Genomic DNA, 19,779 nt, shown 5'->3' with positions numbered 1-19,779 from the left:
ACTGTTATCAAAATGTTTCCCTCTTTTGCCAGCTCTGCAATCATTCTGGGCAATGGCTGTCATTCAACCAATGAAATACGTGGAGCAGGCTGATAGGAAATGAATAAATGGTAATTAGATAAATTCACAATGCTCTTTCTGTCCCTTATCTCTTCTAATAGGACTGTTCCCATTCTGTTACTGACCTTGGTTTTTATTGTCAACTCTCAAGTATCCATGGGAATGGAGATAGAATGGCTGACTGAACCTCACAGATAAAATAAAAATCCTCTTTCACCTTAATGCTTTTAGTCAGATCCCTCACCAAACTCTTTGAGCAGAACTTCTGACAAGTAGCAAAATGCACTGAGAGGAGCTTTATCCTTTTTTGTTCTCAGTTTCACCCTTTTTTAATGGAGGTGGTAATGACTAGTCACCCAACCCAAGGGCAGGCAGGTGGGTGGGCAAGGGGGAAAAGAATGAGGGGTGATGGGTGGGGGAGGGTGGGCATTAGGTGAATTGAGAGTGGGCTCTCTTCCATTCAAGGCACCAATCTCCTTTTGAAAAATGAGTTGTAAAAGCTATTTTTCCAAACTTTAAGCTGACCTGTTAAGGCACTTACTTTCCCTCCTCACCACAACATAGTTTGTATATATAGCCCATTGTGTCACTTTAGCATTTTGCTAGGCTACACAATAATTTGGAAATTCGAAAGAAAAATAACAGGGACTTTTTTTTTTAACAGAACTTGGATCAAGAGAAATATTGTGTTCTATTTTCTCAAATGAGGACAAAGTACACCTTTCACAATCACATTGGAAGAAGGTCCAAAGACTGCCAGAGACATTGGGGTGAATATAGCTTTGTAAAAAGAAAAATACCCAATAAGTCAGTGCCCTTTCTGATTCTTGGCAAACTTTGCTTTTACATAAAAATTTTACAAATTTACAAAGAAAAAACACAGATGTTCATAGTTCAGAAGATCTGCAATAGGGTCATAAAATGCTTGTGTCCCCAAGTTTAGGTATACTAATACCTGCAAAAATACAAAATAAAATTGCTAAGTACAATCCAGAGATCTAGTTTTCAGAATAGCATGAATTTAATCCAAGGTGGTGTTTTTGTATGTGAGGTTTTTTGTTTTAAAACTATTCCATGCAAGACCCTTTTCCACATATAAAATAAAGCTGTTCTTGAATTAACATTATGCAAGTCTATTGGACTGCTGCCTAAAACCGCAGCTAAGAAAAGTCTTTCCAGATTAAAAATAGTGTGCCTGAGGAAAAATGGCTACTCAGGAGGGCAACCCTCTGCCTCATTCTCTGCTTGTAGATGTGCTAATGTATCCCCTGTATCTTTGGGAATAGCCAGGGTCCTGGAGGCAAGGGGAAGATCACTTCTGTTTGTGCAGAAGGCTAGAGCCCACTGGTCTTTCCTGAAAATTTCCCCCCTAGTTTGAGCTTTGCATCTTGGCTGGCAAAGAGTGAGTGCTCTCAGGCCCTATGGCAGGGTCCCTGCTATTGGCCAGAGCCGCAATTGGACTGCAACTCCACTCAAATCTATGGTCTTTATCTCCACTCAATAACATGGAACCAGTGTTGAAGTAAATGTCTCCATACCCAACTACTGACCTGGAGAAGGATTCTGAAAAGGCAGGCAACTGAGGTGGCCGCCAGAATGAGATGAATCCACGCTACAGGTCTCCAAAGACTGTATTTCTGAATTTTCAATGAAGCTTCATCTTTCTTAGACTGGAAAGAGATTCACTTCCTAAACCATCATTAACATTAGAGAAAGAAGAGGAGGCAAAATTATCCTTGTTGTCTGGACTTGGAACGTAGGTATAGCCTGCTTGATAAATCATATTTATTTCCATTTTGGAAACCAGCACATGCTGGTTTTCTGTCTGATAATCCAGATCTTCAGAAGGGAGGGGCGACTGCAGGGATTTTTTTGGGGGGGGGGATTTTGTCAGGGTGGGGGAGACCGGCTTGGAGGCAGGATTCATGGGCACTCTTGTTCTGAGGTTGGCTCCAGCATCCTCATCTCTACATGTTTGACATGTTCATCTTGCCCTACAAAAAGGATGGCTGGGTTCCAAAGGCAGATGCATTCCTCCTCCAGGCTGTTTTGAAGATCCCTGCTGGGGTGTTGGTGAGATCTGTCTATTTTTGACCAAGTGCTACATTGGTGTTGCCCTGACATTTGAGTTGTGTGGTTATCATTTTCTCTGCAACTTCCAGTCTTAGAGAGTTGCCTATAGCATTGGGGACTTAATTAAACCAGGTAAGATGTGACAGAAATAGGTCTTGAAACTAGATCTTCCTGCTTCCAACTCCATAACCACTAAACTATACTGTTGCCTCTTTTTTTAAGCTAAAATTTCAGGGGAATTCCATAATTGACCTACCACCATTGGAAAGTGGACAATGTACCTAAGGGTTGAAATAGAAAGGGAGTTTTCAAGCCACTCAGACAAAGGCAGATATGGTATGTCAATGTGTAACCAGAAGAGTAAAAGGAGGCATTGGAAGGAAGATGTCAGGTAGGGGCAGAGAAGGGGCAGAGCAGTTTTTATGGGCACCAGTTCTGACTGAAGTGTTCCAGGTAACCTCATAGTTCCTGGGGCAGCGGAGGAAGGGGAAGGGACATCCAACTTGGTGCCAGCTGTGGCTATGGTTTGTGATGTATAAGAGGAGTTGCCAAACTTTTTGTCCTCAGGACTCCTTTATATTATAAAGATTATTGAAGATATCAATAAGCTTTTGTTTTTGTGGGTTATACCTAACAATATTTAACATATTGGAAATGGAAATGTCTTAGCATTATTATGAAAATAGTTTTGACTTCAAGGATCCTTGGAAAGGACTTTGGGATGTGATTTTGAGCTCCTAGGGATGCAGGGAGGGGGTATAACTTATCCATATCTGACTAACAAAATCTTTATATCATCCCCTAAAAATACTTCTCCAGAGGTCATTTGAAGCCCATCAGCTCCAGAGGCAGCCCCTTCTATTCTTAGATAGAAATAAGTTTTTAACATTTCCTTACATTGAGCTAGAATCTGCCTCTGGAATGTCCACTCATTATTTCTGGTTCTTCCATCTGGGGCAAAGAAAAATAAACCTGAAAATACTTGTCTAACCCAATCTAACACCAAATCTTTTGTTCTCCAGACTAAATAAACTCAGGTCCTTCGACTGATGGTCATCTTATAGCATGATCTTGAAGCCATTCACCATCATGCCATCAATAGTTGACTTGAAAAACAAGCAGGCAAGGCTTTGAGATCAATTAGTTGATCACAAATGGTTATTTATATGGCCATTGGGCTATGGAAGCATCAGAACAAGAAGAGGGAGGAGAAATATGAAGTTCAGGGCCACTGCAAATCAGAATTCCACTACCTGGCAGACATATGTACATTTGACAGAATGAGAAGAGTTGTAGATGAAAGAGTGAGGATAATCTCCCACCATCATACAGGCACTATGTTTTTCTAAGAGCATATTATAATAGTCTGAGGTATTTTTAGGATTTGTAAGAGACATGCCATCAGATCCCTAAATCTTGATATCAGGCAGAAGTTGGGAGAGTGACCTTGAGAGGACAAAAGGAAGCTGGAAGAACCATCAAGAGTCCAATGAAATGTTCTCCAGGATGTTGTTCTGAATCAAGAGGTTCTGTCATTCAACTATGAGGATCTGACTTCAGATAACTGGAGCTCTGATTCAAGGCAAGGACCTAACCAATGTGACTGAAAATTAATAAATACTTCAAAAAAAAATCAACCTCCTGAAACTGGAGAGAAGAGTTCTTGGGAATGGGTGTGGTCAGCAGAGATTGGGTCCAAGAAAGGTCAATGGACACTGAACATGAAGAATTGCAAAGCAAGGGTCATTACCATGGGGAATAAACCAACTCTTGCCCACAAGACAACCAGAAATTTTACCTGGAAGACATCTTCCTGCATTTGTCTAGAGAAATGGCAATGTTCTTTCCCCCTTTTCCCCCAATTCTCCTCACGCCAACACCCCACAGAAATAACTCCTGGAAAATGACAAAAATGAACTTTTATTATTTGAAGCATATAATCTAGTAGAATGAGAATAAATACATGGAACTACATTTTCTCATCTTCTGAGTAAATGTCCTTCTTTTACCTTCTCTGGTCATTACAGTTTGGTTACTCCATTTATCCTATGATTATACACTGAAAATGATCTGTACTAGGCAGATTGAATTCTGAGACTTTTAGCCAACACTAATTTAACAGGAAAGGTGACACTATAATAGAAAAAGTATTGGACTTGGAGTGAGGAGAGATGCAGATTTGAATACTATTCTGTACATTTACTAGGCATATGACAATGAATAACTCATTTAGTCTCTCTGAGCCTCAGTTTCCTCATCTGTAAAATTGGGATGACACCTGCCATAGTCTCACAAAGTTTCTGAGAGGAAAGGCTTTGTAAATTTTTAAAAACTCTATACATGAGTTATTGTCATCATCATCATCATCATCATCACTGTTATTTTTAGTATCATTAACAACCAATGAGAGAATTCTGTAAACTTCAGTAAATGAATAATGAGATAAGTCATCTCATTATAACATAGGAACTCTCTGGGCAACTCCAGCCTTACTGAATATGAAGATAATTGAATATGATTTCATTTCCTCACCCTTGGAATATCACTTCATTAATATAAGGAGATAACTGCTAAAAGTCAATGAGAATAGCTAATATGAAATGTTTCTTGATGTCATTAGTAATGGAAAGGTGAAGTCCTGCATCCAGTTGGTATTTTGCTCTTTTTTATTAGAAAAAATTATTTTTTCAATGGATGAAAATCTACTCTGTCTCCTTCTCACCTCTCTTCCCTTTCACCTGAATTGAGAAATAAAGAGAAACAAAACCTATTACAAACATACATAGTCAAGCAAAACTTATTTGCACATTGCTGACATTTTACAAAAATGAGACATATCTCAATCTGTACTCTGAACTCATCACCTCTGTAATTAGGAGGCATGCAACATGTTTCATCACATGTCTTTTGGAATTATGATTAGTCAATGTGCTGTTTAGAGTTCCTAAATATTTCAAAGGTATTTGTTTGTTACAATAATGTTGTCATGGTATAAATTGTTCTAGTACTGATCACTCCATTTTGAATCAATGCCTATAAGTCTTCCCAGCTTTCTATGAAACTACCCCCTTCATAATTTCTTAAAGTATAATATACCATATAGTATTTCATCATGTTCAAGTACAGTAATTTCTTAACCACTGCCCAAATGATGTTCACTTTCTCAATTTCCAATTCTTTGACACCACAAAAAAGACTGCTATAAATTTTTTGTACATCTGAGTCCTCTTTTTTTTAATCTCTTTGGGGATATAGAATCTAGCAATGATATTACTGAATCAAAGAATATGAACAGTTTAACAGCTTTGGTGGCCTACTTCCAATTTGCTTTCTAGAATGTCTGGACCTGTTCTCTCTCAGCTGTTCTCAATACACCAACAGTGTACTAATGTGAATGTTTTCCTACAGCCCTTCCAGCATTTATCATTTTCTTTTTTGTCAATTTTGCAATTTGATACATATGAGATGGAACTTCAGAGCTGTTTCAATTTGCATTTCTAAAACTTATTAGTAATTTAGGGCATTTTTATATGGTTATTGATAGTTTGGATTTTTTACCTCTGGAAAATGTTTGTTTCCTTTGAACACATCAGCTGGAGAATGGTTCTTATTCTTATATATTTGAATCTGTTTGCCAGATATCTTAGAAATGAGACCTCTAGTAGAGAAGCATGTTGCAAAGATTTTTTTCCCCATTTACTGATTCTTTTCTAATGTCAGCTGTACTGGTTTTGCTTGCACAAAAACTTTTAAATTTTATGTAAGTAAAATTGTCCATTTTGGTATGGTGCTTTTAAAGAGAAGACATGGGAAGTAGAGCTGATTTCCTAGTACAAGCTTTGCTCTGTATTCCTTACTTTCCTCCAGATCTTGGTGGAAGAGTCCCCAAAGCAGTAAAAAAATTTTTTTCTCTCAATTTTCACAAAAAAGGGGTCCTATTCCTTTATTCTCAGAGAAATCTGGACATTTCTCATGATAAATTATTGACAACCATCTTTATTCTTGAAGACCTGAGCTGTAGAACTGATTCAGGGGAGCTGAGTTGAGGACTGAGGATTGTGGAGAATTGAGAAAAATCCCAGGAAGAGGATTGAGGATTAATAGAAGAAGTTAGAGCATAGAGCAAAAGATGGTTTTCCTTAAACCTTAAATATGTTTTGAATGGCAGAAACTCCTGATGTCAAGATATCCATGATTCTTTCATTGAATTTATGTTGGCTCACAACCTCATGTCTGGCAATTCTTCGCTTATTTGCATAGAAAGCTTCTTTTTCTACAAGATCCCTAAACATATTTTCTTTTCTTTCTTTTTGCTCTAGTTCATCCTTTAAGTTTTTGATTTCCTCTTCATATTCCTGTCTTATTTCCTTTTTCAGTCTTTCCCGGTCTTGCATGTAGGATCTTTGCAATGCTTCAGTTTCTTTCTGAATCTTCTCAGCCAGTTGATACATCTGGTTTGTGTAGCAGGAGCCTCCCTCCATTCTTCTGTACTACTTCCTCAACCAAGCTGAGAAGGTCTCTTAGCAGGGACTCTTGCTCACTTCCAGTTGCTCGGTTGTTGAATGCACAGTATCTTCCATCAAACTGACCAATCAAGTCTTTCAAAGCTTCATTCCTAGTTTCACCTAAGTATTGATGCAAATCAGAACCTTCCAAATCATCCTTCCGGGTCAATAAAAGGATCATATATTTCTTGGCTTTGGAACCCAAAATCCTCAGGATCTTCTTTACTGCATCTTGTTCCTCCTTGGTATAACGACTGAGTGGGACCACCAGGATGATGGCATGAGGCCCAGGGGAGGACATAATGAGGCAGCGACTGATCTCCTTTGAAGTGTCCACATCAGACACATGGGTGTCAAAAATCCCAGGAGTATCCACAACTACAATTTCTCGCTCATTCCACAATCTGCTTGTTTTCACGCTGTTCTTGGTCACCGACTTTGCTGCTAGTCTTGCCTCAAATGCTCGTTTTCCAAGGATGCTGTTCCCTGTCGTACTTTTCCCAGCTCCTGTTTAACCCACCAGGACAAGTCCCAGTTGCTTTCTGCTGGGGTCTTGGTGTCCATAACCTGAGATGTGGGTAATGAGAGGGACAGGGTTAAGCTCTACCTTCAACTGCTGTCCTTTCAGTCTCGCTTTCCACCCAGGACAGACATGTCTATGCTCTTAGCTTCAGCCTCAGAGTCACATGCACTCTGGCATTAGGTCTAGCAAGAAGCATGCTAAAACTCTGGCTCAGAAATAGGCTCACCTCATAGTTTTCTGGTGGTACATAGTATTGAGGTTTTTGTCATTCTACCCTCACATGTTTCCATTTAATTACTTAACTCACAGAGTTATTATAAGGAACAAATGAGGTAATGCATATAAAACATGTCACTAGTCTTAAAGTAGTCTACAAATTTTAGCTATTATTCTTATTGTGGTGGTTATTATTTAATCTAACCTCTCCCCCCCAGTACCTTTGAAAGCATATGGAGATATTAAGAAATAATCTTTCAATAGTATTTACATGTGAAATCTTGGTTTGACTTAAAATAAAGACCCAATCTGTTTCTTTTTTAATGTTTAAAATTTTTTCAATTACATGTAAAAACAATTTTTAAAATTTGTTTTATTTTAATTTTGAGTTCCAAATCCTTTCCCTGCCTACCTTCCATGTACCACCTTGGAAAATATTCATAGCCACATTGTGAAGAAGATATAGGTTAAAAAAATACAATAAAAGTAAAGTTTAAAAAGTATGATTCAATCTGCATTCAAACTCTATCAGTTCTTTCTCTATATGTTGCTAGCATTTTTCATCATATGTTCTTCAGAATTGTCTTGGATCATCGTATTGCTGAGAATAACTGAGTCATTCAGGGTTGATTATCTTACAATAATGTTGCTACTGGCTATAGTACAGGGTGAAAAGCAAGACAGAGAGAAAGATAAACAAGAGGAAAGTAGGATGGAGGGAAATACACAGTTAGTTATCATAACTGTAAATTTGAATGGGATGAACTCACCCATAAAATAGAAGTGGATAGCAGAATAGATTAAAAATCAGAATCCTTCAATATGCTGTTTACAAGAAACTCATTTGAAGTACAGTGACACACACAGGATAAATGTAAGGGGCTAGAGCATAATCTAATATGCTCCAGCTGTAGTAAAAAAAAAAAAAAAACAAAACTAGGAATTGCAATCATGATGTCAGAACAAGCAAAAATAGATCTAATTAAAAGATATAAGAAAAAAACTAAATCTTGCTAAAAAGGTAACAGAAAATGAAGTAATACAATACTAAACATATACGCATTAAATGGTATAGCATCTACATTTTTAAAGGACTTAAATTAGTTACAGGAAGAAATAGACAATAAAATAATACTAGTGGGAGACATCAACTTTCCTCTCTCAGAACTAGAGAAATCTCACCAAAAGCTAAACAAGAAAGAAGTTAAAGGAGTGAAGGGAAGTCTAGAAAAGATAGATATGATAGATCTCTGGAGAAAATTGAATGAGAATAGAGAGGATCATTCTGCTTTCTTAGCATTACCTAGAATCTACACAAAAACTGACCATGTATTAGGGCATAAAAACTTCAAAACCAAATACAGAAAAGCAAAATTATTAAAGGCCTCCTTTTCAGGTGAGAATGTAATAAAAATTGTATTCAAAAAATGCTGTAGAAGGAGAGATTAAAATTAATTAGAAACTAAAAAATCTGTTCCTAAAAAATGACTGAATCAAAGAACAAATTATAGAAATAATAAATAATTTCATTAAAAAGAATCACTACAATGAGACAACATAACAAAATTTATGGAATGCAGCCAAAGCAGTACTATGAGGGAAATTTACATAACTCAATGCTTATATCATTGAAATGGAGAAAGAGCAGGTCAGTAAATTTGGCATACTATTAAAAAACTTGAAAAAGAACAGATGAAAAATCCCCAATTAAACACCAAATTGAAAATCCTGAAAATCAAAAGAGAGATTAATAAAATTGAAAGTAAGAAAACCGTTGAACTAATGAATAAAATTAGGAGCTTAGTTTATGAAAAATGACAACAGTAAAATAGATAAACTACTGGTTAATTTGATTTAAAAGAGGAAAGAAGAAAGCCAAATTACCACTATCAAAAATGAAAGGGATGAATTCACCATTAATGAAGAAATAATTAAAACAATTATTAACAGTATTTTGTGTAATTATATGCCAATAAATCTGACAATGTAAATGAAATAGATGACCATTTATAAAAATATCAATTGTATGTATTAAAAGAAGAGGATAGAATACTTAGATAACCCAATCTTAGAAAAAGAATTTGAACAAGCCATCAATGAACTCTCCAAGGAAAACAAATCCCTAGGGCCAGATAGATTCACAAGTGAATTTTACTAAACATTTAAAGAACAATTAATCCCAATACTATATAAACTATTTGGAAAAATAGGTGAAGGAATCCTACCAAATTCCTTTTTTGACATGAATAGGGTACTAATACCTAAAACAGGAAGAGCAAAAATGGAAAAAGAAAACTATAGACAAATTTCCCTAACGTATATTGATACAAAAATTTTAAATAAAATGCTAACAAGAAGCTTATAGTAATAGATTACAAATATCATACACAATGAGCAGCTGGGATTTATATAAGGACTGCATGGCTAATTCAATATTAAGAAAACTATCAGCATAATTGATCATATCAATAACAAAACCAACAGAAATCATATGATTATCTCCAAAGATGTAGGACAAAATGCAACACCCATTCCCATTTAAAAAAAAAAAGCACTAGAGAGCATAGAAATAAATGCAGCATACATTAAAATGATAAGTAACATTTATCTAAAACCATCAGCAAGTATTATCTGTAATGAGGATGAGCTAGAAGCTTTCCCAATAAGATCAGGAATGAAGCAAGGATGTGCATTATCACCACTATTACTCGATATTATTCTAGAAATGCTAGCTACAGCAGTAAGAGAAGAAAAATAAATTGAAGGAATGAGAATAGGCAATGAGGAAAAAAACTATCACTCTGTGGATGATAGGATGGTATTCTTAAAGGATCCTAGAGAATAAACTAAAAAAACTAATCAAAATAATTAGCAACTTTAGCAAAGTTGCAGGATACAAAAGAAACCCACATAAATCATCAGCATTTCTATGTATTACCAACAAAGTCCAGCAGCAAGAGATAGAAAGAAAACTTCCATTTAAAATAACTTTGGTCAATATAGAATACTTGGGAGTCCACCTGCTAAGACAATCTCAGGAACTATATGAATACAATTGGAAAAGGCTTTTCACACAAAAACAGTCAGATCTGAAAAATTGGAAAAATATCAATTGTTGATTGGTTGACCAATATAATAAAAATGATAATTCTACCTAAATTAATCTAGTAACCAAATTACCAAAAATTATTTTATAGAACTAGCAAAAATAACAAAATTCATCTGAAAGAACAAAATGTCAAGAATATCAAGGGAATCAATGAAAAATAAATGTGAAGGAAGGTGACCTAGATAAGGAAATGGAGATGTCATTCAAAGCAACTTTTGTCTCATACCAGATCTCTAACTGTTTTAGAAAGCAATAGTAATCAAAATAATCTGGTACTGACTAAGAAATAGACTGGTGGAATAGATTAGATACACAATACATTGTAGTAAATGTCTGTAGTAATCTAGTGTTTGATGAACACAAAGATCCAAGTTTTTGGGACAAAAACTCCTATTGACAAAAACTACTGGGAAAACTGGAAAACAGTATGGAACAAACTAGGTATAGAAAAACATCTCTCACTGTATACCAAGAGAAGGTTAAAATGGGTCAAAATTATACTTAAAGGGTGATATCATAAGCAAATTAGGAGAGAATGCAATAGTTTATCTGTCTGATCTATGGATAGGAGAAAAATTGAAGATCAAACAAAATATAGAGAGCATTATGAAATGTAAAATAGATAATTTTGGTTGTATAAAATTAAAAAGTTCTTGCATAAACAAATTCAATGTAACAAAAATGAGGAGGAAATCGGAAAACCGGAAGAAAAAAATTACAGGGAGGTTCTCTGATAAAGACCTCATTTCTCAAATATAGAGAGAATTGATTCAAATTAATAAGAATACAAGTCAATCCCCAATTGAAAAATGGTCAAAGGATATAAACAGGTAGTTTTCAGACAAAGAAATCAAAGCTATCTATAGTCATATAAAATTGTGTAAATCACTGTTGATTAGAGAAATGCACATTAAAATAGCCATGAGGTACTGCCTCACTCCTATGAGATTGGTCAATGTGACAAGAAAAGGAAAATGATAAATGTGGAAGCGATGTGGGAAAACTGGGACACTAATGCACTGAGGGTGGGGTTTTGAACTGATCTGACTGTTCTGGAGAGACATTTGTAACTATGCCCAAAGGGCTATAAAACTGCCTACCATTTGATTCAGCAGTACCACTGCTAGGTCTATATCCCAAAGAGATTAAAAAGCAGGGGTGGGGGGGTATTTCTGCAAAAATATTTATCGCAGCTCTTTCTATGGCAGCTAAGAATTGGACATTGAAAGGATGCTCATCAGTTGAGGAACTGCTGAACAAGTTATGGTATATGATTTTAATTGAATATTATTGTGCCATAAGAAATGACAAGCAGGATGATTTCAGGAAAACCTGGAAAGAATTACATGAACTGATACAAAGTGAACTGAACAGAACCAGGAGAACACTGTACATAGCAACAGCAATATTGTACATTGAAGAACTCTGAATGACTTAGCTATTCTCAGCAATACGATCATCCAAGATAATCCCAAAGGACTCATGATGAACGATGCTATTTACTACCACAGAGAAAGAATTAATGTCTGAATACAGACTGAAGCATACTATTTTTCTCTTTCTTCCTTTCAAGTCTTCTTGTCCAAAGTAACTAACTTGGAAATATTTTACATGATTGCATATGTATAACCTATATCAGAATGCTTACCATCTCAGGGAAGGAGGAGGGGAGGGAGGAAGGGATAAAATTTACAACCCAAAACTTAAAAAGAAAAAACAATGAATGCTAAAAATTATTTTTACATGTAATTGGGGAAAAAATGAAATATTTTTAAAAAGAATACTGCCAGGGTTGAAAAGTTGTCTGCATCTGAGAAATGGTTCAAGAGTTTGCACATAGTAACCTGTGTCATTAGAACTTGACATTCTGTCATCTGTATTTTTATACCCTTAGGCACAGATACAACTACTTTTTTTCTTCTGGTGCAAAAACAGTTAATGTGAGAGCAGCACAGAGAGCAGTCAGATTGAGTGAACAGAATGAATGATCCCCTTCCCTTTCTCCCCCAACCTCTGTTGGCTCACAGTCTGAGATGTTATCTATTTCCCAGGGTTCTTATTTTCTCACAGGGATGAGAGTTGATGGAGAAACGTGAGATGTGAGGCATGAAGCTATATAGGGCTATTCAGACCACCAGAGGAAAGAAGGGTACTCCTTGATGCCATCATGTAGGGGAAAGTCCTGCCTGCCCCAGAAGGAGAGGGAAAGATGTCAAACTGAGGGTAGACCAGGGAAATAGAGATTATCATTCAGAGCAGTTTTTGTCTCATTAGAAAGAGACCACAATCTCAGTTGCCAAAAGAAAATGGGAACCCTATCCCACTTCAATCATCTTCCATTCCAGCGCTGTCCTGGGTAGTCCTGGGTTGCTGCTCACCGTGGCTTGACCCCTGACTCATCTTGTCGAGGATCTTTCCACAACATACTGCTATCTTTCTGTGCAACTTCTGTAGACAGAGAATTTTTGAAGTCATTGCTAATTGTGGTGAAGTAAAAAAGAGACTGCAGTTCAGAGTGAGGAGACCTGCCTTTAACTGGCTTTGTGATCCTGGCCAAAATAATATCCATTCCCTTGGCTTATTTTGCCGTCTGCAAATTGGGGAATTTAGATTAGATAAACTCCACAGTTCCTTCTTGGTCGATAAAACATCCTCTGGTTCTAAGATTCCATAAATAAACAGAAGTATAGCCCTTCCATCTGCTTCTCTGGGAGTATGTTTATAGATACCATTGGATGATTTGTGGGGACAAGAAGAAGAAAGGTTGAGAAAGAACCAGACAGATCTCAATTCACTGAAACTCAGAAGTAGCCTTCATACTTTATCAGAATCCATAGTTTTCTTTTTCATGACAAGTTACCTCAGTTGTTTAGAATGTACTAATGAGGCCAAATGCATGGGCTCATTCCCAGTGGGAGTTGGGGTAGAGGGAAGGGAGGAAGCAGTTATTTTGGCACCTGTCTGTGGTCACAGATTGAATCACTCTATCTAGCCCAGCTGTTTCACACACTTTGCATGAATTGAGTGACAACATGGATGTTTCAAGGCAAACCCATCCCCACTACTCTTACTGTCTTGGTATATGAAAGGCAGCAGGAGTTTAAAATGTGTTTTGAACAGGATCCATGACTTTCATTGGGGGGAGGGAACTGTAGGAATGGAATATTGGTGAATACAAAGATGTTGGACTAAGCCTAATTTCTGCCAGACTGCTTTCCAGTTTTCTTAGATTTTTAAAAATCAAGTAGACAAGAAGAGAGATTCAGAAACAATGGAACTCAATATCCCAGTGGTGGATAAATCAGAAAAACAAAAATTAAATAGGAAAGAATTCCCTATTTGACAAAAACTACAAGACATTCTAATGCATATTCACTTTCATATTAAATATCATAAAATAAAAAACTCCCTCTACCAGTGCAGGTCAGCACCTATTCACCAACTTACAGCCTTAGAAAGTTGCCTGGGGCATTGGGAGGTTAAGTGACTTGCCCAAGGTCACACAGCCAGTATCAGAGATAGGTCTTAAATTCTTGTCCCAAATCCATCTCTAAGGCCAGCCTTCCATCCACTATTCCACTCTGCCTCTCATTTCTTTCTTTGGGGTTTACATACACACACGCATACAAACACACACATGTCTAATACATGATATGCACATATGTAAATATATGTATGCATATATACATATGCATACATTAGGTTGCCTTATTCAGTTGTGTCTGACTCTTTGTGGCCCTATTTCGGATTTTCTTGGCAAAGATACTAGAGTAGTTTGAGATTTTCTTCTCCAGTTGATTTTACACATGAGGAACTGAGGCAGAGTTAAGTAACTTGCCCAGGGTCACACAACTAGTAAGTATCTGAGGCCTGATTTAAACCCAAAAATATGAGGTTTCCTGACTCAAGGCATAGCACTCTACCAGCTTTACCACCTAGCTGCCCACATGTACACACATATAGATAAATATCCATACATAAATATATACCTATGTGGATATACACACACAATCTTGTTTTTTTTTTAAAGCTTTTGTCTTTATTATTTTTATTTATTTTTCTTTTTTTATGGCAATTGGGGTTAAGTGACTTGTCCAGGGTCACATAGCTAGTAAGTGTCAAGTGTTTTATCTGAGGTCGAATTTGAACTCAGGTCGTCCTGACTTTGGGGCCAGTGCTCTATCCACTGCACTACCTAGCTGCCCCAACAATCTTGTTTTTTTTAGATGGTGCAGTCTTGCAAGACAGGTAAGCCTGATCATAGGACCATAATTCTAGAACTGGAAGAGTACTCAATATCATCTAGCCCTATATATTCCTTTTTTAGATGACAAAACTGAGGTCCACAGAAATTAGGTCAATTTCTTGATGTCACATAGAATAGCTATATTATAGATCTTGTTAAAAATACTTTTTATTGATACTTCTTATCATGACATCACGAACATATTAAAATTCTAAAGTGACTTACAATGCCCATATTTTGCCTTTGGGGTTTTGAAGGGTAAAGCTTTGTCAACATAGAAATAAATTTTTAAAAATTCTCAAATGCACAAATATCACTCTGCTACTTTAGTTGTGAATGATTCAAAGTTCCTAAACAATGTTAACAGACAAGAGAATGTATCTACTAGTTCATTGGGGGTTGGGGGAAAGGACCCAATCCTAGTCTATCTGAAATCCAATCCCCTTCATCATTAGTTACATGATCTTAAACAAGTACCTAACTGGTCAGTGTCTTCATTGCCCCAAATGAGTCATACAGGGATAATGTGATAAAGCGAATAACTAAGGGGAGTGTTCATTCTGAATAGACATTGTTTGCCCATAATGTGGGCATTCCACATTTCTCCATGGCTGTACCTGAATGGTAATTTCTGCCATATGATGGTGCCAACATTTGTCTTCAGGTCTCTGAATTAAAATATTTTGGGTGGAAATGGTAAATATTTAGTTTGGTTTCAGTGTGATTAAAAGTCACTTTGTTGTGCTTTGAATCTGAGCACTTTTATAAATCATTTTGAAGAGCCCTTTGACTGGAGGCAATGGGCCTGTTTTCAGCTTCTCTCACCCACCTCTCCTCAAGAACAGCCCTCACTCATAGATCTGGCAAAGCATGAAAAGACAATCATTCACCTGAGAGAGGATTGCCCTCCAGGAACCAACCCTGGGGCTCTTTTGAGGGAGTGAGGACTCAGCCAACACACATGTACTCCATCTCGACTCAACAAGAGCCAAAGCTAAGCAAGCACAGAAACAAAGCAGACTGTAGAGCAGGGAGCCCACCCTCCCACAGAGGTAGGCCAACCGGCACTGTGGCTTTACCAAAATGCACAGCCTTCTGTCTCCCTCCTCAGAGCTGGGGTCAGTGTTGGTGTGGGTTGTGCCTGGAGCCTGGAGCGTGGGTGTGTGTGAGCAGTAAAAGGCAAATGGAAAATGAAAGGTGTCTGACCTAAGGACTGCCCATTTCCCAAAACTGGGACGATTAAGAGAAAGAGAGGTCTAAGGTTACCTAACTGGGTGTGCTCACGCCTGGCTAGTCTTTTTGAGCCAAGAGGATTCCTGAGCTGAGGAACCAGGAGAAAGACTTTTACTAAGCACAAAACACTCCTCTAGACTAACATGCAGCCAATTCTTAGTTATTAGATTTGTGGATTAACAAAACATTCTCTCTCTCTCTCTCTCTCTCTCTCTCTCTCTCTCTCTCTCTCTCTCCTCTTTCTCTTTCTCTTCCGCCCTTCTTCTCTCCCTCCTTCCCTACCCCACCTCCCTTCCCTTGGTACCTGCCTCTCTTTAGGCCGTTTTCCTGCTTGCTTCCCTGGCCATTATTTTCAAGCTCCGTCTTCCCTTCCCACTAAAATCTTCTGATAAGTGAGCTTTCCACCTTCCCTTGCCCTGTAAGCTCCACTCTCCCTTTAAGGTTCTTTTCACATGGAGCAGTTTTGTGATGAAAAGGAAAGAAAAGACATTTTTGTGTAAAACAGAAGATTTAAGATATTACCACCATTAACAGATGATCCTGTTGATACCCAAAAGGAATAGGAAAAGAACTTTGTCTTAATTAAAAAATAAAACCTTGTAGAATATGTGTCTAAAGAAACAATTTTCATACAGGATTTGAACAGTTTCAGATCAAAAATATAAATATACAATACTCAAAGCCCTTACTTGAACCTATTATCCCAACTAGCTATCCTCTGCTTGGTGGTTGAAATTCTTGAAAAAAGTGGCACTAATCAGTGACTCCACTTTGTCTCCTCCTATTCCAATTTTTTTTGTCAAATTTTTTTCAAATTTTCAAATTTTTTATTTTTATCAATTTATTTTGATTTGTCAATAATCACTTCCATATACTTTTGAGTTTAAAATTTTTTCCCCCTTCCTCCCCACCACCCTCCCCAAGACGGAACACAATCTAATATAAGCTATACATTTACATTCCTATTAAACATATTTTCACGTTAGTGATGTTGTAAGTAAAAATTAAAACCAATAGGAGGAACCATCAGAAAGAGGAAACAAAACTCAATGGAAGAGAAAAAAAAATAGCAATTCAACTTCCATAGTTCTTTCTTTGGATGTGGATAGCATTTTCCATCAACAGGCTTCTGGAGATGTCTTAGATCCTTGTATTGCTGGGAAGGGTTAAGTTTATCACTATTAATCATCATACAATGTGGCTGTTATTGTGTACAACGTTCTCTTAGTTCTGCTTACTCCACTCAGCATCAGACCATACAAGTCTTTCCAGGTTTTTCTGAAGTCAGCCTGTTCATCATTTCTTATAGCACAATAGTATTCCATTACATTCATATACCACAACTTGTTCAGCCATTCCCCAATTGATGGACATCTTCTCAATTTCCAGTTCTTTGCCACCACAAGAAGAGCTGCTATGAATACTTCTGTACATGTGGGCCCTTTTCCCTTTTGTATGATCTCTTTGGGATAGCCCTAGAAGTGCTATTGCTGGGTCAAAGGGTATGCACATTTTTATAGCTCTTTGGGCATAGTTCCAAATTGCTCTCCAAAATAGTTGGATCATTTCACAACTCCACCAACAATGCATTGGTGTTCCAATTTTCCCACATCTTCTCCAACATTTATCATTTTCCTGTTTTGTCATGTTGGCCAATCTGATAGGTGTGATGTGGTACCTCAAAGTTATTTAATCAATAGTGATTTAGAGCATTTTTTCATATGACTATAGGTGGCTTTAATTTCTTCATCTGAGAACTGTCTGTTCATATCTTTTGACCATTTATCAATTGGCGAATGGCTTATGTTCTTATAAATTTGACTTAATTCTCTATATATTTTAGAAATGAGGCCCTTATCAGAGACTGTAAAAATTCTTTCCCAATTTTCTACTTCCTTCCTAATCTTGGTTGCATTGGCTTTGTTTGTGTAAAAACTTTTCAATTTAATGTAATCAAACTTATCCATTTTGCATTTCATAATGTTCTCTATCTCTTTTTTGGTCATGAATTCTTCTGTTCTCCATAGATCTGATAGATAAACTATTCCTTGCTCTCCCAGTTTGCTTATAGTATCAGCCTTTATATCTAAATCATGAACCCCTTTTGACTTTATTTTGGTATATGGTGTGAGATTTTGATCTATGCCTAGTTTCTGTCATACTCTTTCCCAGTTTTCCCAGCAGTTTTTTTTCAAAGAGGGTTCTTATCCCTATTACATTCTTTTTTTAAAAAAGATAAAAACTGGGGCAGCTAGGTGGTACAGTAGATAGAGCTCTGGCCTTGGAGTCAGGAGGACCTGAGTTCAAACCTGGCCTCAGACAGATAACACTTACTAGCTATGTGACCCTGGGCAAGTCACTGAATCCTATTGCCCCATTTTAAAAAAAGATATAGATAATATTTTTATTCTGAACTCAAATACCAAAAAGAGCCTATACGTAGCAGAACCCAAAAAGAACATTGCATATGAAATTGTGAATGTTCATTTTATAATTCTATTTTTATCGTGTAATAAATTCCACATATTACTTTCAAAACCTTTACTTTTCTTTACTTCCTTCTGAACTTCCTTCTTTTCTCTCCCTTCAACCTGCTCCCCCATTAAAATAAAAAGAAAGAAAAATGTGACAATTAAGGATAATCAAACAATATAAATCTCCACAATGATCAAATACAACAATGTATACATCTTTTTTTTATTTTGTTTATTTCTTTTTAACATTAATTTTTAAATTTTTAGCTCCCCATTCCCTTTCCTTCCAGACTCTCCTGCACTTATTGGAACGACAAACAATATGATACTCATTATACAACAATGTATATCTCTTTCTGTACCTTGTATTCAGCATTTCCCTGTTAAGAGGCGGGTAATATTTTATCATGGGTCCTCTAAAGACTTGTTTGCTTTTTGCTTTTAACAGAGCCCTTAAGTCTGTCAAATTGTTTTTCTTTACAATGTTGGTTTTCTTAAATAAGTTGTTCTGTTTCTGCTTACTTCATTCTGCATGCATCAATTTTATGGGTTCTCTGAAGTCATCTTTTGTTATTTCTTATGGCACAATAATATTCTATTACATGAATAAATAATACCATAATTTGCTCAGCCCTTCCCCAACTGATATGTTCCTTTTTAGATTCTGGCTCAATTCTCATTTCCCCCCTTTTGATTATCTTTTCAGAATATGGGAGTCTACTTTGTTTGTAGCTCTTATTCCCTCCCAAGCATTATCCTTCCTCTTAAGATGGCATCCTCCCTCATTGTTTTCCTGTTGAGATTAACATGCTTCTCTTTTCTACATTAGTGTATTCCTTTTATTTTACCTTCTCTTGCCCCTCTTCAAACAGAACCAGTTTACCTCTAGGTCCTCTGTTTTTCCCTTATTATGTCCTATGAGGACATTAAGGTTCTGAGGGGACATTTGTTTTTCTGGAACTCCATTAGAATGTTAGCATTCTAATACCATGGAGCTATTCAACTTCTTCACATAAATGTATCTTTTTAGATTTTTCTTGACTTCACTTGAATGTTTCTATGCAGCTCTGGTCTTTTCATTAGAGATGCTTGAAAATTTTCTATTGTATTAAAAATCCATTTCTGCCCAGCATGATTATACCCTACTTTGCAAGGTAAATTCTTCTTGATTACAAGATTCTATCTTTCCCCTTTTAGAATATTGCATTCATAGATCTCTAGTTTATGCTAGGTGTGTGATCTTGATTGTGGTTCTTTAGTAATTGAACTAATTTTATGAGAGATGGAATACTTGCAGTATTTCATCTTTGATGAAAATTCCCAGGATTTTTTCTTTTGGG

The 19,779-nt window shown here is 36.6% G+C and overlaps 1 pseudogene; it reads right to left on the bottom strand.

Annotated features, from left to right (window-relative positions):
• Positions 1–5,829: 5,829 nt before the first annotated feature.
• Positions 5,830–7,392, bottom strand: LOC114027100 (annotated as a pseudogene).
• Positions 7,393–19,779: the final 12,387 nt, after the last annotated feature.

Source organism: Vombatus ursinus, unplaced genomic scaffold, assembly GCF_900497805.2.
Source record: "Vombatus ursinus unplaced genomic scaffold, bare-nosed wombat genome assembly UNPS02014852.1, whole genome shotgun sequence".
NCBI lineage: Eukaryota > Metazoa > Chordata > Mammalia > Diprotodontia > Vombatidae > Vombatus > Vombatus ursinus.
The sequence above is the reverse complement of the archived record's forward strand: the minus strand, read 5'-3'. Positions and strand labels throughout refer to the sequence as shown.